General features: G+C 35.6%; 1 long non-coding RNA gene across 1 annotated transcript in view; it reads left to right on the top strand.

Annotated features, from left to right (window-relative positions):
* The first annotated feature begins 1,006 nt into the window (after positions 1-1,006).
* The window catches only part of LOC144311938 (uncharacterized), a 117,566-nt gene continuing 96,306 nt past the window's right edge, over positions 1,007-22,266 (top strand). Inside the window, exon 1 of the long non-coding RNA XR_013377411.1 lies at positions 1,007-1,228. This is a non-coding gene — a long non-coding RNA (uncharacterized LOC144311938). The remainder of the gene's footprint in view (positions 1,229-22,266) is intronic.

Here is a 22,266-nt window from a genome sequence, read left to right as displayed (position 1 = left end):
TCTCTTGTCTCTCTCTACCCCTCCTCTTTCTCTTGCTCTCTCTCTCTCTCCTTCTCAAATAAAATCCTAAAAGAAAATAGTCCAGTAATCAGAAATTTGAGTGAAGAAGAACATAGTGATGACTTGTTCTATTTTGAGCCCTTGAATTCAAGAAGAAAAATATCTGATAATTTACTACAAGTTTAATTATTAAGTAATTATACAGTGTTTGCCATATAGCAGGCATTATTTTATTAACATTAACTAATTTGAACCTTGTAATAACCCCATAAGATAGGGTCTACTATTTTTTTTTAAGATTTTATTTATTTATTTATTTATTTATTTATTTATTTATTTATTTAAAGATTTTATTTTTTTATTTATTAATGAGAGACAGAGAGAGAGAGAGAGGCAGAGACACAGGTAGAGGGAGAAGCAGGCTCCATGTGGGGAGCCCAACGTGGGACTCCATCCCAGAACTCCAGGATCACACCCTTAGCCAAAGGCAGATGCTTAACCACCGAGCCACCCACGCATCCTGGGTCTAGTATTTTTACCTATTTTAAAGGAAGATAATATTGATGGTTAAGAAACAATCTAATGGTTAAGATGGTTAAGAAATTTTCTCAAGATCAAAAGCCTGAGTGCTATGTGCTGTCTTACTCCAGAGGCCATGATCTTGATCCCTTGCACTATTTCCTTGAGATAAGTATAATTTCATGTGCTTTCAAAAATCTCGAAATCCTGGAATTAGTACAAAGAATCTTATGCAACTATACCTATAAATATTCGATTGGAATGAGGTTGAGATTTTGTAGTGATGAGTCATAGTTTTGATCAGTTATATAGAAAAACCTAGAACAATAAAATTTATAATCACTATTAAAGAAAGAGTTTACTTATCTTCAGTCAAGGAAACAATATAATACAATATAATAACCAATCATACTTTCTGTTTTTTATCCTAGAAAATGGAAACCTAAACTATTTTGTAACTGTTGTTTTCTCAATTCACTTATTTTAATCGAGAGAATGGCCAACTCTGGGATTGACCACCCACATGCATTTTTGGCAATTATATGTAGCATGTCATTGACCAAAAGAGTTATCCTGCAAGAAATAGTTGAGAAATCAGGCTTAACCACATAGAAGCCCGGGGAATTATTCCAAAATCTCCTACCAGAGGCAATCATTGAATCTTTGTGTGTTTGTTCAAATTGGCTGCTGTTTTCTACAGGAATAAAAGGTAAGGTCTTAAGGAAATACTTTTACTATAAACTTATTTGTCAGAGTGTATGACATGATATTAGATATACAATATAAAGCAATACAAAAAATTAAGAGGCATGAGGGTTTGAAGAATCTGGTGAAGATTGAAACCTACTTGGATGTGAGAAATGGTAGGAGAAAGTAGAGAAGCAAAGGCAACTTTGTTGGAGCTATAAGATAAGAATGATAGTCTTCTCAAAATGGAGTAGTCCAGCCTTCTGAATTTAGAGAAAGCTGTTATTTTCATTTTTTACTAAAATCTAACATTCCATGGGGCAATACTGGGGAGAGAGATGAGAATGAAAGCTACTTTGTGTGATATAAGATATGTCATATAGAAGGGATACATGCAATTCACATGTCTGAAACCACCCCATGGGCATAAGCCTCTCTCCACTCATATGAGGAGTGTGCAGAATTTGGGGGGTGAAAATCATGAAAAACTAAGGAAGATCCTGATGGTGGGTACTGGATATGAATGAAAGGGAAGGTTGAGACAACAGAGCCAATCAAGAAATAAGCTATGGCTCTAACATGGTTTGAGGTCTACCCTTGTTTCTGCTCTCATTTCCATAGTGTAGTCATCACTGGCAAGCAGCTGTCCATCCATAAACTCTATTTCTCAGTCCTTTATCTATGGTCACAGGACTAGTTCATACCAACAGAATATGAGTAGAAATTATATGTGTCACTTCTAGGCCAGGTTCATCAAAAACTTCCACTCATTATATCCCTAGTTTCCTCTTCTGTTGCTTTCTATAGATGGCTTTCAAGGCCTTATAGATGGAGAGACCTCCAGGGGGAAGGAATCTGAATTACCAAATGGAGAAGTTATTTGCCAATTACATTGAATTAACTGATAATGAGATTTAAAATTCTAATGTTGAGACAATAAAATTTTGAGGGGTATTTATTACAAAAGCTAGTATTGCTCCCCTCTCCCCATACAAACATACACATAGAATCTACTGGGAATGAAAAAACAGAACATAATGATACATAGATTGTCAGTTAACTAAAACTTCTGTGTGCTACCCATTACTGATTACTTGTAGACTCATGATTGACACCTACCAAAAATAAATCATTAAGATTATGAAATTATTAAGAGCTTCTGAACTCTTGGAAAAGAAATGGGAAAATGATTCATTTGGGGAATATAAAAAATAGTGAAAGGGAATAAAGGGGAAAGGAGAAAAAATAAGTGGGAAATATCAGAAAGGGAGACAGAACATGAAAGACTCCTAACTCTGGGAAACAAACTAGGGATGGTGGAAGGGGAGGTGGGCGGGGGGGTGGGGGTGACTGGGTGACGGGCACTGAGGGGGGCACTTGATGGGATGAGCACTGGGTGTTGTTCTATATGTTGGCAATTTGAACACCAATAAAAAATAAATTTAGAAAAAAATAAAAACTAAAAAAATAAACTGAAAAAAAAAAGAAATGGGAAAATGGCAAGGAATGATAAAAGTGTTATTTTTATTTTTCACTCAACATTAGCACTTTAACAAGAAAGGAATATGGATCACAAGAGAGATTAGTGGACAGCCAATTGCAAGACTGAAGCCCCAGGCTTCATAGAACTGAGATCTTTCAAGCTCTGGGAGCAAGTCAGTAGCCCAAAGGAAGCTTTAAAGTAAATGCAAGGTAGAGAGAAGATTCCAAACAATGTTGGGAGCAAATGACCATGAAGAACATGTTGTGAGAGGAACAAAGGGCCAACAGTGAAGGAGGTGTCTAGGGTTTCTAATGAGAACATTGTTAGGTAAAAACATACAAATATACATACAAATAAATAAAACATACAAATAAATAAAAATTTAATACCAGTATGGTAGTCAGAATAATTGACTCCTAAAGATGTCCATATTCTAATTTCCATAACCTGTGTTTAAGTTATGTTATATGGCAAAAAAGAATTAAAGTTGCAGATGGAATTAAGATTGCTAATCAGCTGACCTTAAGATAAAAACACTATCCTGAATTATCCAGTGGGCCCAGTGTAATCAAAGAGTCCTTTGAATGTGGATAAGGGAGGCAAAAGAGCAGAGTCAGAAGATTCTACCCTTCTACCTTTAAAGACAGAGGAAGAGGACATGACCCATGAATTACAGATGACCTATAAAAGTTGGAAGAGAAAAGGCAAAGAATTATCCTCTAAAGACTCTAAAAAAGGAGAATAGCCCTGCAGAAACCTTGATTTTAACCCAGTAAGACCCATTTCAGACTTTTAATCTCTGAAACTGAAGGATTACAAATTTGTATTGTTTTAAGCCACTCAATTTGTGGTAATTTATTATAGCAACAACAGGAAGCTAAAACAATTGTGTTTTTTTATTATTTTAATTTTTATTTATCTATTTATTACATATCACCATATATTAATAAATAGAGTAGGAATAACAAGGGGCATTTGGATTAGAACACACTTTGGTAACTCCATGGATATGATGTAAACCTGAAGAGATGAGATCATTAATGGGAATAAGGTGATGAAAGTGAGTTCTGGATCAAAGAAACAAACATGTTAAGAGGCAATTGTGCAATATTTCACGTAGATATATACTTGTATGGATCAAGACACTGCACATGGAAGTGTTTTAAAGAGTATCTGAGAAAAGTGCAAAGAAAAAAGGGTATTATAACTGATAGTAATTCCTTCACAAGCCTCACATTTGCTTAGGTTTTAAGAAAGAATGCTGCCATACTTTTTCTGAGGTTGTCAGTGAAACAAATTAGGAAGCCAGGGGTGGGTGGTTCAGTGGTTGAGAATCTGCCTTTGGCTCTGGTCGTGATCCTGGGTCCTGGGATAGAGTCCTGCATCAGGTTCCCCTCAGGAAGCCTGCTTCTCCCTCTGCCTCTCTGTGTCTCTCATAAATAAATAAATAAAATCTTTAAAAACAAACAAACAAAAAAAAACAAATTAGGAAACGAGGACTTGGAAAATCACAGGCCAAGAGATGGAGTTGGGGCCAGAATGAGCATCTTTGGTCCAGTTCAGTTTCCATATTCACTGCAGAGGAAGAAAGCCAGTAGGTTCACAAAACTATAAAAACAACAATCCTTCAAGTAATGAAGGATTTGAACCACATAGTATCTTCTGAAAGTCCTGTACAAATAATTGAGTACAAGTATCTCCCCTTCAAAGATTTTCATGGCTTTTCTCTCATTTCACCAGGTAAAATTTACAGTTCCTTCCTCGTGCCCTCCCATATCACATATATGCAACCAAAATACTATCTATAATCCTTAAATATGGCTGTTTACACATCTGCCTCTTGTTAAGACTGAGGGCAGATATTATGACTTATTTGTTTAACCATCATGCTTAGAATTTTTCTAGGCCTTGTTGGATACTCATAAATGCTTTTTAAAATTAATGAAATACAATGCCCCCAGGCAGAGTTCAAAACTGAAACAAAATTTAGATACAATATGAAGAACAATAATTAAGGGGAATTGTCTTTAAATGTTATCTAGACAAAGAGGAACAAATGTCTTTGTTATTAAGCTGAAGGTTTTATTTTATATTTATTTATTTTATTTTTCTTCAACATCTCTAGTGAAAGGAATGGTATTCACATATACACAAAGCACAGTATAGTTTTAAAGCTTGTAAAAATCACAATAAGATACTACTTTAGAAAAGGTTTGGCAGTTTATTGTAAAAATAAACTTACATTGTGCCTATGAACCAGTAATTCTAATTCTAGAAAGTTGCTCAAAAGAAATTAAAACAAATGTCCACCAAAAGATGTGAGCAAGGATATTTATAGCAGCTGCTTTACTAATAACAGTCAAAAACTGAAACAGCCCCGGGCAGCCCAGGTGGCTCAGTGGTTTAGTGCCGCCTTCAGCCCAGGGCGTGATCCTGGAGACCACGGATCAAATCCCGCGTCAGGCTTACTGCATGGAGCCCTGCTTCTCCCCGTGTCTCTGCCTCTCCCTCTTTCTCTCTCTCTGTCTCTCATGAATAAATAAAATCTTAAAAAAAAAAAAAAAACTGAAACAACCCACATGTCTATCAGAAAAATAGACACATGAATGGTATGTTCATCCAACGGAATACATCAATAAAAAGGAACAGACTATTAATGCACAACAAATGCATAAATCTGTAGCCATCTGAAAAAAGCTTAACCCAAAGGACGTACCGCATGACTCCATCAAAAATAGAGAAAATATTTTATGGTGAAAAAAAAATTAAGACAGGGTTTGCCTGTGAGTGGAGTAGGTACAAATTTGCTGGAAAGGGCAATGGAAAGATTTTCAAGAGAATATAATATTCTGCCTTTTTAGGGGCTATAAATATCTATCAAACTTATCAATGTTATACTTAAAAGTCACATTTCATTGTATATAGAATTTGCACCAACAGAAAAAAGTAACCATGAAAAAAGTTTTTTTTTTTTTTTTTTTTTAACTCAAGTTAATGGTATGGTGCTAAAGTATTTAAAGTAGAATATACTAATATATATAACTTATTTTTTAAGACACCAAAAATAATACCGATTGATGGAGAGGTAGGGGGAAAGGATAGCAAATATAAAATATTAATTGAAGGGCACCTGGGTGGCTCAGTCAATTAAGTGTCTGTCTTAGGCTGAAGTCATGATCCCTGGATCAAGCCCTCAGGCTTCCTGCTGAGTGGGGAGGTTGCTTCCCTCCCGTCCCTCTGTCCCTACCTCCTTCATGTTCCTTCTCTCTCTCTTGCTCATTCCGTCAATCAAATAAATAAAATATTTTTTAAAATATTAATTGTAGAATCTAGATAATGAATATTGGGTGTTCACTGTGAAACCCTTTCAACTCTTCTCCTAACAAATTTGTTTAAAGCATGTAGGAAAGAATCTTGCCTTCTCCAATTAAGTTTGAATTTCCTAGGAAATCTTAACTATCACTCTAGAGTTATTTTTGGTAAATTTTAAGAATTTTAGAGAATGGAAACAGTATTAGAAAACTGGAGATGGGTAAACACAGTTTTGATGTCAAAAAGTGATGGGAAATATTTGCCAATGGTTTCAGGCTTGATTCTAGAATGACTGGTGCAAATTTCAAATTTCACAGGTCACAGATTAATAAAATTGGATGTGCAAAAATACCTATAAATATCTTTAGCCATAAAAAAGAATGAGATCTTGTCATTTGTGATAGCAACATGGATGGACCTATAGGGTATTATGCTACGAGAAATAAGTTAGAGAAAGACAAATACCATATGATTTCTCTTATATGTGGAATCTAAAAAAACAAAACAGAAAGCAGAAACAGACTCATAAATACAGAGAGCAAACTTATGGTTGCCAAGGGATGGGGAAAGGATGAACAAAATGGGTGAAGGGGAATAGGAGATATGGGAAAAGAGAATAGGAGATACAGGCTCCAGTTACAGAATGAATAAGTCATGGAAATAAAAGGTACAGCATAGGGAATATATTCGATAATATTGTAATAGCATTGTATGGTGACAGATGGTAGCTACACTTGTGGTGAGGACAGCATAACATACAAATTTGTCAGATCACTATGTGATCACCTGAAATGAATGTAACGCTGTGTATCAACTCTACTTCATTAAAAAAAATAATAAAAATAAAAATAAAGTAGTACAAAAATGTATGAATTTTAACAAGTGGCAATTTTATTTCGATCTTTATCCTTGTTAATTCCAGAATATTCCTTTTGATAAAGCGTTTTCTTCATTTCCATTTTTCACTAAGGTTACATCTGAGTTCAGGGTACCTGTTTTTACAGAAATAGGGCATCAATGAAAAGGATTCATCTGGTTCTATATCATAAAGATCTACCCAACTTGGTAACCTCTGAAATGTCTGCATTCTATCATGTTTCTCTATATGTTTTAGGTCCCAAAGGAAAGAATCCAGGCACCTGCACCTGGGTGACTCAGTGGTTGAGCACTCGCCTTTGGCTCAGGTCATGATCCTGGGGTCCTGGGATCGAGTCCTACATCAGGCTCTCTACTGGGAGCCTGCTTCTCCCTCTGCCTATGTCTCTGCCTCTCTCTGTGTCTCTTATGAAAATATAAATAAAAAACTTTAAAAAACAAACAAAAGAATCTACCACCTCCACTTTATCAGCTTTATCCAAAGATAATATGGCATCTGTGTCCCATGTACTATTTTATGCTTGTGTCCACTTTCAAGGTCTATGTCTAGTTATGCCCATTTTAGAACGGTCCTTGCTATCCTTCAACCCCCAAACCATTCTAGGAGTTGTGTTAATTAATGTACTTCAGCCACAGATTTTAAAAATCAAAACAAAGGGGCACCTGGGTGGTTCAGTTGGCTAAGTGTCTGCCTTCAGCTCCAGTAATGATCCCAGGATGAGCCCAGTGTGGGGCTCCCTGCTCAGTGGGGAGCCTGTTTCTCTCTCTCTCTAGCTTGTGTTCTCTCTCTCAAATAAAAATCTTTTTTTAAAAGATTTTATTTATTTATTTATTTATGAGAAACAGAGAGAGAGGTAGAGACATAGGCAGAGGGAGAAGTAGGCTCCCCACAAGGAGCCTGATGTGGGACTCGATCCCGGACCCCAGGATCACACCCTGAGCCGAAGGCAGACACTCAACCGCTGAGTCACCCAGGCATCCCAAATTTAAAAAATAATAATAATAAAATAAAAAGAAAAAAAGAAAAAAGAAAATAAAAAATTAACTTCCTTGCCTTTTTTTTCTTTTAATTCCTGTATAATCCAATTCTAAGGCAATGGCTTTCTAAGCTTCAAGGTCTGGTTTTTAATGGAGAACATGTCCTAGGATAAAAAGGAATTTCCAGGTATAAAAATGCTAACATTTCAAAATATCTGCTACATAATTAATAGAAAGATGTTTTGTAATCAGCAAAGAGAAAGGACATTATTCTGACTCCTAATGACTACTAAGAACCAGGGATCTTTCAACTTAAGAGCAAACGCATCTTTATTAATAGCATTAGGTTAATATTTCAGGAAAGTTTAATTCACATAGAGAATGTAGACTTTAGCAAGGCATTTGAAAAGAACTCTCAATATATTATCATGGCCCCATATGATAATAAGTTGCAGTGAGTGTTCCTAGAATTGTGTATTAGCACCTTGCTAAATGATTACATTTAAACATAAAAAAATCCTTTTACAAGCCTGAAGAGAGGTTTCAAGTGTTGTATCACAATATTCAGTTTTTAATCTTTTGAAGTTCAACAAATCCCCACCAATGACTTAGAAGAATAGAAGACATTTTTAAGAATAAAGATGATACGAAGCTTCGTGGGATCTCAATAGTTAGGATGACAGACTCAGAATTTAACAATTCTTAAAAAGCTACCATAATATACTAAATTTGACATTTATCAAGCACCTAATTGGTACCTGGCAATAAGGAAAAAATGATAATTAGAAGAGCCCTAGCCTTCAACTCATTTCTTAGTCACTTTTACTACCTAAACTCCTCTCCATTTATCATGTTAAAGACATTTTGGCTCCAGAAATTCAGGGGAATGTCCAAGAACAGATTGTATAAATATGGCTTATGTGGACTAAGTATGTTTACTACCTTAATTAAGTGCAATCTCACAATGGGTCATGTGGGTGCAGGAGCTACCAAAACTTTATAGTGACTTCCAGATGTGTTAACAGAATATAAAATTTATTAGAGGGAACAACAGACCTATTGTCTATTGCTTTGGCCAGACCACCTCTGGACTATTGTTATCAATTTTAAGTTATTTTTTGTCTTTTTATATAAAAGAATGAAACCTAGACCAAAAGATTTATTAAGATAACTTAATTAAACCATGATGAGGCATCCCTGGGTGGCGCATCGGTTTGGCGCCTGCCTTTGGCCGAGGGCGCGATCCTGGAGACCCGGGATCGAATCCCACGTCTGGCTCCCAGTGCATGGAGCCTGCTTCTCCCTCTGCCTGTGTCTCTGCCTCTCTCTTTCTCTGTGTATGACTATCATGAATAAATAAATAAAATCTTAAAAAAAAAAAAAACCATGATGAAAAAATGTGAGAAAAACTAAAACTTTTAAAAGAGTAATTTTCTACTAAAAGACATTGCTATTTTTTTCTCTCTTTAAAAAATGTAGAAGTCCTGTTGTGAGTAGGAAAATTATTTACAGATAAAGTTTAGAATATTTTCCTGATGGAAGGGTCTGATGCCAAATAATTTGTGGCAAAATATAAGTGTACATATGTGTATGTGACTGTGAATGTGTGAGTGTGTCTGTGTCTAATAGGAAGGGAAGCAGAAATTCAAATAACCCAACAACTGATTCTAGACTAATTTGATATGAATTAAAATAACAGAAAATTAGTTATTTCTCTATTGAACAGTTACAATTAAATATATATAGAATTTGAGCGAAATTAATCATATTAACATATATGCTTTATTTCAAAAGTCAAGTCCATTCTCTTTATAAGCTAATTAGGGGTAAAACCGTGGGGAAGACTTTTTCAAATGCATCACAAGAGAAACTTAAAAAGAAAAGGACATTTCTATTTATAACGTTTTTGTATACAAGTCAAAAAGCACACATTTATGCAGATGTCATTGACCTCTATTGGCCTAGTATTGTCTGTAGGAATTGCCTTTGTGAGGCTTTTCTGGCAATATAGTATATCTATGGCTTGGGAAATTTCCTTTACAGAACTTGTCCACCACCCCTCAATAGTGGTATGGAAAGTCCTGAAGAAGTTCTGTAGTTCTCTGCTGTCGCTGACTTGGTGAAAGTCATAATTAAACATAGATTTTGAGCTGAGTCACCTCAGGCTCGTTCCTTTATTTAGAGATGTGGTGCATCTGGAAAAGTCCTGATGACTTAGAAACAAAGAAACAAACAAAGAAAAACTTATTCAGGAAAATACTTGACATTGCACAACTAGAAGTCATCTTTTCAACTTATAGCCTAGATCCCTACTTAATTGGTAATTTCACCTTCTCTTGGGAGACATAGAAATATTCTGCAGCTATATTATTAGTCAATGGTACTTTGGTGTGAATTAAGACTTTTTGAAAAGGAGACAGATACAAAACATCCATTCTTCTTACTTTGTTCCTTTTGCTCTTCATTCCAATTAACTAGGGCTCCCCCCCATTTCTAACCTGTACTACTTGGGTAGCCTCCTAACTAGTTTAGTTTCCTTGATGTTTTCCTTTTTTCTTCCACTTTGCAGTGTCAGTGATCCCAAACATAAATATATCCATATCTTTCCTTTGCAAGGATCTCCCATGTCCCCATGACCCAAAGGATTAAGGCCAATCTAAATATGGCTTGGAAGTTTTGCCATGTTCTGACCTTTTGTCAAATCTCTAGACACACCTTTTTTTCCCCACAATTTTGCCATCCATTTATAATACCCATCTGTTTATAACTTTTACAGATTTTTGCTTCTGTTCATATTATCCCAATTTAAAATTCAATCCTCACCTCCTATTCCCCCATCACATATTCTAATTCTTTGCAGTGAAAGCTGTACTTTCCCCAGGAAGCTTTCTATGATTTTCTAGGCTGGGTTAGGTACCCCTCCATTTGTTTCCATGAACAGTTACCTACCTACTCTTCATTATGTCCATGAGATTCATTCATGTTGTTGTAAGTAGTTGAATTTTGCTCATTCTTGTTTCTATATATCAATTATAAAAATATACCACAATTTATCCTATTGTTGTTGCATAATTTTTCCAATTTCGGCTAATATGAGTGTTCCTTCTATTAACATTCATGTGTATTTTGGTATACTTCTATGTGCATTTCTCTTGGATATTATCTAGGACAGGAACTGCTCAGTCATGGGAGGAGGTAGACAGAACACTAAAAATAGTCCCCTGGATCCAATGCCTAATGAAAGGGAGGTATCCAGATGGGTTTTATCATAGACAGATCTCCACACAGGCCTAATATAATCACATCAACTGCTTTAAAAGCAGAGATTTTTTCCCTAGCTGGGAGCAGAGGACAAAGTTAGAGAAATGTGAAGCACAAGGGAGACTTGCTGCATCATGTCTGGCTTGATAATACAGGGGTCCACACGCAAGGACTAAAGAGTGGCATCTAGTAGCTGATGATGGCCCCAGCTGACAGCAAGGAAACAGGACCTTAGTCCTATAGCCTCAACAACTGAAATTTTGCCAGAAACCTGAATGGCCTAGGATGTGGATTTCTCTCTAGAGTCTCCAGATGAGGATTCAGTCTTTCCAACAGCTTGATTTTAGCCTTATGAAACCCCAGGCAGATAACCCAGCCATACTGTGTGGGGCTTCTGACCCACAGAATTGTAAGCTAATAACAGTTTTGTTTTAAGCCACTAAATTTGTGGTAATTTGATACTCAGCATTAAAAAAACGAATGCATATAGTTCGCATGTGTTCATTTGAGTAGATGCTGCTGAGAATTCTTCAGAATACCAATTTATATTCTCATCAGCAGTCTGTGAGAGTTCTAGTTGCTCTATAAAATCAACACATGTTGCTTTTAGTGTAGTCACAGAATACAAAGCATCTTGTGGAAATGTGCCTATTTAATGTCTAATTATTAATCATTAATGAAATAAAACTAGAAGTGAAATGTAGCATTTCTCATGTAAAAAAAGATGATTTTAATAAATTATAATATCCACTTCTTAAATTTAGCCAAACATATGTACAGCTCAAGTTTTAGCAATTGGTCATTCAAGAGAACTAGTAATGATTATTTATTATTTAACATGACAGGATCATAGCAAAATGACAGCAGTCGTCTCTTCCATAAGTTAAATAGCAGTAATAGGAAAAAATTTAAAATTCTACATTTATTTAATTCAACTCATTTACTGTTCTTTGCTGTGTGTGTGTTCAACACAACATATCCCTAAACAAATATTGGATAATCTCTTTTTTAACTATCAAGGATATATTATGGAAAACTTCCACAGGGACTCTGAAGAAAAACTACATTTTTTTTTTCTAAATTTAACATCATTTGACCCTTGGTGTTTTTATCTTTTCCTTTGATATTTTCTTATTCAGTGTTCTAAATACCACTTGCCTAATCATTTTGACTATATATAATTGTATAATTTTGTAGAGCTTACTCTGGGACTTACAAAATACATACTGATTTTTCCCAGTTTGTTTAGAATCAATATTTTCCCACCTAATTGGAATGTGGAAATGTTACCACTATAACCTCTCTCTTTAACTTCTATCCTTTATGCTTCAGCTGGCTTTTTAATTACCTCTACATACACAAAAACTCCCATCCAAGAATGTTCTATTTCATGCTTTCAACCATTGAACACTTTTTACAGAATTCAAGAGGAGAAAAAGAAAGTATTATATACACTTAGACATTTTCCCTTTGTTCCCTTTCTTCACTACTGATGTTCCAATTTTCTTCTGGTATCGTTTCCCTTCAATCTGAAGAACTTCCTTTAGCAATTCTTTTAAAGCAAGTCTGCTGCCAACAACTACTCTTAGCTTCCTTTTATCTGAGAATGTCTCTTATTCCCCTCAAGTGCTAAAGGACATCATTGCCCATACCAGATTCTGAGTGGGTAGCTCATTTCTTTGAGCACTTTAAAGATGGCATTCCACATCTTTCTGGTACAGTACAGATTGGGGGTGAGGCCAAAATTTTATAAACAGCTTCACAGTGTGGCCTTCCCGAGCACCTCCTCTTTATTATCTGTCAAGAACTTTCCAGTTCCACAGAATGCTCTTTCCAGACTTCTAACCAGAAACTGCCCATTCCCACCCAGTTCTGGGTTATGCACAGCAGGAAGAGAAAGAAGGAAAATGTAAACACAGCAGGTCCAGTGACACCTTTTTGAAGTCACAGCTAGATTGAAGGACAGGATGCTTCCCAGCCCCACTAGCTTTTGGCTGGTTTCTGACTTGCCAGTTGTACTTCATGGAGCTTATTTTATTATTTAAAATAGCATACTGTATATAAGAGGTAGGCTAACTTCTTATTTGTATGTTTACCATATACTTTGATACTCAAAGTGCTATGTACTAGAAAGTTCGCTTGTATTTCTAGAACAAGTTAGATTTTATGCAACCTTTTTTTTTTTCTCTTTCAAGGAAAGAATGTTTTTCTCCAAAGAAAAATTGATAGCAATTTAAAAAATAGGGCGAAAAAAGCTCTTGCCACTACTATTCCTCCCTAAGATAATGGAGCGGGGGGGGGGGGGAAGGGGAAAAAATTCAAGAAATCTCCCCAACTGTCTCTGAGTTTTAGGAATTTCCTTTTCAGTTTCTTGAACTAGAACTAGAGTGACCTCTCTATCTTCTTTACAGTGCTCATCTTGGTTTTGCAATATGCGAGTTTTGGCTGGGGCATACCAGGGTATACCAATGGCAAACGCACAGCTGGCTTAGTGGTCCTTTGAATTCTGGGGTTCTTCCCCAATCTGCCTTCATATATTTACTTCTTAGAATTCTCAAATAGCTGGCCATGCACTCTGCCCAAGTTTTATAATTGAGTTCAGTGGAAGATAAAGGGGCATTGACTCCATCTTATCCAGAACCAGAAGTCTATAACTTATATTTTAATTCTACTTATGGGGATGCCTGGGTAGCTCAGTGGTTGAGCATCCCAGGATCGAGTCCCACATAGGGCTCCCTGTATGAAGCCTGCTTCTCCCTCTGCCTGTGTCTCTGCCTCCCGATCTCTCTCTCTCTCTCTGTCTCTCTCATGAATAAATAAAATCTTTAAAAAATTAATTCTACTTCTGATATCTTTCTGTCTAAAAACTAGTTTTTGTTTTTAAATTTTAAGCAGGTAAGTCTTGAGCAAGTAAGTCTATCTTCTCCTTTATGTCCTCAGAATATGGTATTAGTGTATGTTTTCCATCACAATTTTTAAACACATGCTCCTTTCTTTTCTCCTAATTCATTCATAGATTTTAAAAAACCACATCTTTAATCTACCCAGACTGTATTATATTATTTTTTCTATCATAAAATAGTAAGTTGGAGAAATTGATTTTCTAATGTTGAGCTATACTTGCACTTTATGAGATGAATTCACTGTATCCATGATAAATTTTCATTCAATACATTATTTAATTATATAGCAGCTTTATAATTTCCCTTTTGTTTATGCTATTAACTTGTTTTTGTATCAGAATTATGCTCGATTGTTAGAATGGCTTAGAAAATAGACCATTCTTTTTATTATTTTAATAATTCTGAGCTGTTTAAACATTGGATGTGTCCTTATTGACTTTTATTTTCTAACATAAAATACAATATCTGGCATAGAATAAACTATTCAAGAAATATATGTTCATGGATAAAAGAATGGATCAGTGAATGAATAAATGAATCTATTTATTTTTAAAATACCTAGGCAGTTATATCCATTGTACATATAGCCATTTTACCGCATTCATATAATCTATCAAGTACTGTATGTCGTACTAGATTCAAGGGAAATAAAAGGCATTTATTTCTCAGCCTTCAAAGAGTTTCAGTGGCTTGTTAAAAATCCTAAAAAATGCTCTCCAAATATATGTGCCCCTATAAAGCAATAAACTAATTAACGCAATAGACCACAATAACTAAATAAAAATATATTCCCACATTATAAGTATATTGCTACATTTTTCCATATATTTTATTTCTTAACTTTCATCTATCCAGTTTTTTTTATATAAATGAAACCGTGTTATTTTAAATAATAAACTTGGTTCTCAAATATGCTAATATAAAAATTAGAAATATAGGTGAGGACACCTGGGTGACTCAGTGGTTGAAGGCCTGTCTTTGGTTCAGGTTGCAATCCTGGGGTCCTGGAATCTCCCTCTGCCTATGTCTCTGCCTCTCTCTCTCTATGTCTCTCACAAATAAATAAATAAAAACTCTTTTAAAAATTAGGAATATAGAATATTCTCTTGAGAAAATATAAAAGGAAAATAATTGCCTATTAAAATATCAATTATATCATTCTAATTGTCACCAAATATAAATTTGAATTACCTAAAAAAATTTTCTTTAGTCCTGTAAACCATATTATCAAATAGAAAATAAGTAAATAGGAAGAGCATGAAAATAATTTGAGAACTAGTAATTTATGGGTTTCTCATATAAGACTTTTACATCTATGATTGAGGTAGTAATACCAAGTAAAATTATTATAAGCACTCTCCAAAATTCATATTAACCTGAGAAGTTATGGTAGCTTACTAGAATCTCCAGCATTTTTATAAAAGCTAACTTAAGATTTTTCTTCTGTGCATTCATTTCATAAACTCTTTTATATCCTCCTCAAAAATGAATTTCTGATGGAGAAAATTGAGCATTATATTCATATGTAGAAAAATAGAAACAAATTAACTAAATTAAGTCAATGCCACAGAATTTAACTTTATAATGTCCTGTAATAGCTACCAAAAGTACAAAATAGTGCATGAATGTGCAATTCCTTCTCTAATCTCTGAAATTTTCTTAAAAAAGAGATGGGCAGGGTATAATTTGTGTGGTGTGACCGAAGCATATTGCCTCAATGTGGTTCTTAATGTAACTTCCGTTAGAGGTATGTCTTAAAAAGAATGGTGTACCATCAATGCTGCCAAAATAAAGTTGAACAGATCCTCTGATAAAAGCTGTTAATTGACATGATCAAGACAGACTTATATAGCTATTCAGCTGCCAATCCCCAAAGTCCTGTGGGAAAAATAAATACCAGAAACTTCAGAGAGGCGATGCTGGAAATGATTGTTCATAAGCTTCCCTTGGGAGTAGCAGGTGGTGGTCTGGCCAAAGAGCCATTATTGCTTAGAATTCTCTGGCTCTCTCTGCTGTAGGAGATGATTCATTATCTTTGACATCTTGGGCAAAGGTACAGATTGTAGATATTCCTTCTGGTATTCACTGAAGTAACTATTTCCCATGAGGAAATGGATAGAGTTAGAGACACAGTCCTGAAAGTTGCTAAAGTTTAAAGATCACACCTTCTAAATCTGTTCTGGTGTCCATATTTCTTGATAATGTCCCCCTTCTCTACCAAGGAGAATTATGGGAGCATCTGAACTTTTTAAGTCTCATATCACTCAACTGGTCCTAAGAGATTCATCCTAGACCTTCCCCTATTTAGTTTGTGTGTTTGTGTGTTTGTGTGTGTGTGTGTGTGTTTTATGGTATTTCTGGAAAAAGTTAGCTGGAAGTGCGACTGTGAAATCTGGCAAAATTGTGTTTAGTTTAAATACATACCCCATGGGGTGCCTGGGTGGCTCAGTTGGTTGACTGTCTGCCTTCAGCTCAGATCATGATCCCAGAGTCCTGGGACCAAGCCCCAGCCTGCTTCTTTCTCTCCCCTGGCTTGTGCTCACTTTCCTTGTCAAATAAATTAATAAAATCTTTAAAAATTATTTTTTAAAAGAATAAAAAAGAAAAAATAAATATACATTCCAGATACAGCATCTGCTAGAGACAGTTCTGACTCTTTAACAAGAATACTATGACTGCCACATACTTGTTTTGTAACTTATACAATGTCCTGTGATGTTCTTGTATTTTTGCCTTAAATGGATTTTTATGAAAAAGCCATTTTGGAAAGCACAATCTTTGAGTAGTAAGATTTAACTAAATAAATATCAATAGTTAAACCATTTTCAGTTAAAATCCATTCAAATAAATTCATACACAGAGGATGTATTAAGCCTTTTCTTGATAATTCTGGTCATTATTATGCCCATACATTTTTGGACTGTGCTCTAAAGCACTGATTTTGCATAGCCTAAGGGAGGCTGAGGTATCATTTTGTATATGATTACTGTGAGCAGTTAAGTCTTTAATTATTCTGCTTATTATCTCATTGTTAAGTAGCCTACTTTCATTCCTTGATTTCCTTAAAGTCCTTGCATGTAGATGGCCTTCCACTTTCTTGTAGTTGCTTTTAATCTGATAAGAGCTAGAATGAGGTATGACCAAAGTTATTCAGGTTGTATGTAAACCAAGAACTTTCTGAGTGAAAATCTGAGGAAGTATATCAAAGACACAAAACACATGTGTTTAAGTACTTAATATCTGGCATTTAATTTGGCTACTTTTTTCTTGTTTATTCTTAGGAAGCCAGCAATTTTATCTGCCCAGATAAGAAAATTTCCAGGAACTGTAAAGTATCACTGAATTGTATTATTCTATCAGTATTTGAATTTCATGTATATTTTTCTAATCTACCCATTATGTTTAGGTTCCTAGAGCTGGAAATTTTTTCCCTGCATCTCTGATAGTTTATTCCGGTCAAACTCCTAATAATCTCTGTAAGTTCAGTGAATATGTGAAAATAAAATAAACAAAAAAGGCCCCTATGAGTTCCATCTCTAGAAAATAAAGCTTTGTTTTAAACATCCATGATGTAGAATGACTACTTAAATTTTATCATCATGATTAAGCAGCAGTGTGTCCAGAAACAAACTCATCTGAGTTTCATTCTTGTCTCAGGCAGGAGTGAAAATGTTTTGTACCAATGGTGAGTCAGCCTGATTTAACCCTCTTCTTTCTATTAGCAAACATGTGCTCACACACTCACATATGAGCAGGTGATGATTAAGTCATTTTCTAAAGCTTTGAAAGAATAAAATTAATTACTAACTTTATCATTTGAAATTATAAGTTACAACTTGGCTTTATAAGCCCTTTGCTATTTGCCCACCTAAGATCCAACTTCAAACCATTTTTAAGAGTTTTGTCACTCTACTGAAAGTCAAATTTCAGATGTGCCCATCTTGAATAGTGAAGCTCCATGGCTCTAAAATTTAGTGTAAAATTTCTAGGTCTTTTCTTTTTTTTTTTTTCTTCTAAGACAAACTAGTAGGTTGTCTTAAGCCATCTCTTCCTCCTTAGATTGCATTTCCTTAACCCCTAAACAGGCAGGAGGAGATGGAGAAATTCAGTTTATCTTATGAGCCAGAAACTTATACACGTGGAATCAAATCATAACTTAATATTTTTTCGAAGCAGACATTATCTTTTGATATGTTACTGTGACTTTTCAGAAACACAAAATGTCTGTATGGAAGCTGGAATTTTTTCCTTCCCTGGCTTTTTGATTCAAGTGCCTTCATAACACAGGCTCAAACATTCTCTTGTCTTCGCCATCCAGGGAAGTCTAGAGTGAGAAGTAAATTAAAGATGGAAATCTTAGCATGGAAAAGCCCATAAAATTTCAAGTGTCTGACAACTGAATTCCATGTGGGACATCTACACCTGAAGTTATATAGCTGCATGCAGGGACACTAAGTGTTGAGGTGTAGCATGATTCTTTAACCCTGCTTTAACAAGTATTCTGCAACCTCTTTCGTGGGCCCTCTACATGTTGACCTATGTTTAGAAACATGTTGAGATGCTGTATTGAACAAGCCAGAGGAATTAAATCAACTCATATGAGAAAGACATACAGTCTCCAAGGGGAGAATAAGATACATTTGGGAGACAAGAAAAGAATAGGTGGAGAAGATTTTTAAGAATCTATTCAGATTGTCTTTAGGGAGAGAAAAACAATGAGCAGATAGATATAGGCTTTTATACTGTGTGACTTTTTTACAGTAAGACAAGAAAGCACAGTGTTAGAAGTTTTGCTTTGAATTATAAATATAAACCTTATTGTCTTTCAAAGACTTTCTTAGAATTAGTATCAAAGGGCATAATGGTATGATATTTAAAGCACAGGCTCTGAAGCCAGATTATTTTGTATAAACCTTGGCTCTCCTATTCTGTCTCAACCTGAGCAAGTTCCTTAACCTCTCTTCTTCAGTCAGTTCATCTATTAAAAAAAAAGTAAAAATAGTCTGTACCTTATAGGGTTTGAAGGATAAGTGAGCTAATACATGAAACTCCTTGGGTGTGTGTGTGTGGATAGATAGATAAATAGATAGATAGATAGATAGACAGATCAAAACAATATTAGTAATTTGCATTTATATATTTTTTGATTCTGATACTGTGTGAGAGGGATAATTAGGTAGAATCGAGTCTCAGCTATTCAACATAGTACTAGAAGTCCCAGCCTCAGTAATCAGTAATCACACAACAAAAAGAAATAAAAGGCATTCAAATTGGCAAAGAAGTCAAACTCTCCCTCTTTGCAGATGACATGATACTGTATGTAGAAAACCTAAAGGACTCCACCCCAAGACTGCTAGAACTCATACAACAATTTGACAGTGTGGCAGGAAACAAAATCAATGCCCAGAAATCAGTGGCATTTCTATACACTAACAATGAGACTGAAGAAAGAGAAATTAAGGAGTCAGTCCCATTTATAATTACATCCCAAAGCATAAGATACTTAGGAATAAACCCAACCAAAGAGGTAAAGGATCTATACCCTAAAAACTACAGAACACTTCTGAAAGAAATTGAGGAAGACACAAAGAGATGGAAAAAATTCCATGCTTATGGATTGGAAGAATTAATATTGTGAAAATGTCGATGCTACCCAGGGCAATGTACACATTTAATGCAATCCCTATCAAAATACCATGGACTTTCTTCAGAGAGTTGGAACAAATAATCTTAAAATTTATGTGGAATAAGAAAAGACTCCGAATAGCCAGGGGAATATTGAAAAAGAAAATCAGAGCTGGGGGCATCACAATGTCAGATTTCAAGTTGTACTACAAAGCTGTGATCATCAAGACAGTGTGGTACTGGCACAAAAACAGACACATAGATCAATGGAGCAGAATAGAGAATCCAGAAATGGGCCCTCAACTCTATGGTCAACTAATATTCGACAAAGCAGGACAGACTATCCACTGGAAAAAGAACAGTCTCTTCAATAAATGGTGCTGGGAAAATTGGACATCCACATGCAGAAGAATGAAACTGGACCATTCTCTTGCACCATACACAAAGATAAACTCAAAATGGATGAAAGATCTAAATGTGAGACAAGAATCCATCAAAATCCTATAGGAGAACACAGGCAACACCCTTTTTGAACTTGGCCACAGCAACTTCTTGCAAAATACATGTATGGAGGCAAGGCAAACAAAAGCAAAAATGAACTATTGGGACTTAATCAAGATAGAAAGCTTCTACACAGCAAAAGAAACAGTCAACACAACTCAAAGACAACCTACAGAATAGGAGAAGATATTTGCAAATGATGTATCAGATAAAGGGCCAGTAACCAAGATCTATAAAGAACTTATCAAACTCAACAGCAAAGACACAAACAATCCAATCATGAAATGACCAGAAGACATGAACAGAAATTTCACCAAAGAAGACATACACATAGCCAACAAGCACATGAGAAAATGCTCTGCATCACTTGCCATCAGGGAAATACAAATCAAAACCACAATGAGATACCACCTTACACCAGTGAGAATGGGGCAAATTAACAAGACAGGAAACCACAAATGATGGAGAGGATGTGGAGAAAAGGGATCCCTCTTGTACTGTTGGTGGGAATGTGAACTGGTGCAGCCACTCTGGAAAACTGTGTGGAGGTTCCTCAAAGAGTTAAAAATAGAGCTACCCTATGACCCAGCAATTGTACTCCTGGGGATTTACCCCAAAGATAAAGATGCAGTGAAATGGCAGGATACCTGCGCCCCAATGTTTATAGCAGCAATGTCCACAATAGCCCAACTGTGGAAGGAGCCTCGGTGTCCATCGAAAGATGAATGGATAAAGAAGCTGTGGTCTATGTATACAATGGAATATTCCTCAGCCATTAGAAACGACAAATACCCATCATTTGCTTCAATGTGGATGGAACTGGAGGGTATTTTGCTGAGTGAAGTAAGTCAATTGGAGGAGGATAAACATTATATGGTCTTATTCATTTGGGGAATATAAAAAATAGTGAAAAGGAATAAAGGGGAAAGGAGAGAAAATGAGTGAAAATATCAGTGAGGGTGACAAAATACGAGAGACTCCTAACTCTGGGAACAAACAAAGGGTAGTGAAAAAGGAGGTGGGCAGAGGGATGGGGTAACTGCGTGATGGGCACTGAGGGGGGCACTTGACACGATGAGCACTGGGTGTTATGCTATATGTTGGCAATCGAACTCCAATAAAAACATATACAATAAATAAATAAATAAATAAATATAAAAAATAAAAATAATAAAAAAAGAATTGAGTCTCATATAAGCTATAAATAATTAATGCCAAAATATATTCTTTAGAGAATTTAAAAGCTACTAAAATAGTTACCTATTAGATTTTTTCTTTATAAAATATTTTCTATAACTTTCTTTAAAAAACAAATGTTGCTTAAATCTCAGTTATTCATATATGATATTTACTTATCTGAAAGTCACTATAACCATGACCCAAACTGGTGAATTTGTATGTCAAGTGTTAGCAACTTAATCCCATTGACACATTAAAATGAAAGGCTTCAAAATACCACTGAGCTTCTTAATTTTTTAAAACATTTTACTTATTTATTCATGAGAGACAGAGAGAGGCAGAGACACAGGCAGAGAGAAGCAGGCTCCTTACCAGGAGCCTGATGCAGGACTCAATCCCAGGACCCGGGATCATGACCTGAGCCAAAAGCAGATGCTCAACCACTGAGCCACCCAGGTGCCCCGAGCTTCTTGTTTTTTTGTGAGAAAATTGAGATCAAAGAGATTACGAGACTTTGTTCAAGTTCAGATTGCTAACTTGTCAGAACAGCATGTGACAATTGACTTTGGAGATAGGCCAGGGAACTAAATTCACAGGACAAAATTAGGAAGCTAGAGGATCCTTGGGGTAGGCAAGCACTCAAAATTCAGAAATACTCAGGAGAATAGAGAGAAACAATGAGTCAGAAATGGGGGGGGAGGGTGGAATCCAAATAGGCAGCATAGGGATATAAGTAACAAGGGGAACTTGAAATTGGAGAAACCCTCACCCAGCTAGGAAGCTCTAAAGGTACTTGGAGTAAGTTAGGTATTGTCCATGGAAAGGACAAATCCTGACAGAGGTAGGCTCTACAGGGAAATGGGGAAAGAGTTCAAGGTAGGAGGAGTGGCTGAATAACCAAACAATAGTCTGAAACTGTAGGTATTTGGAAAATTCTTGATG

Source organism: Canis aureus, chromosome 4 (genome assembly GCF_053574225.1).
Source record: "Canis aureus isolate CA01 chromosome 4, VMU_Caureus_v.1.0, whole genome shotgun sequence".
In the NCBI taxonomy this organism is placed as follows: Eukaryota; Metazoa; Chordata; class Mammalia; order Carnivora; family Canidae; genus Canis; species Canis aureus.
This window is presented reverse-complemented; position numbering and strand designations above follow the sequence as displayed.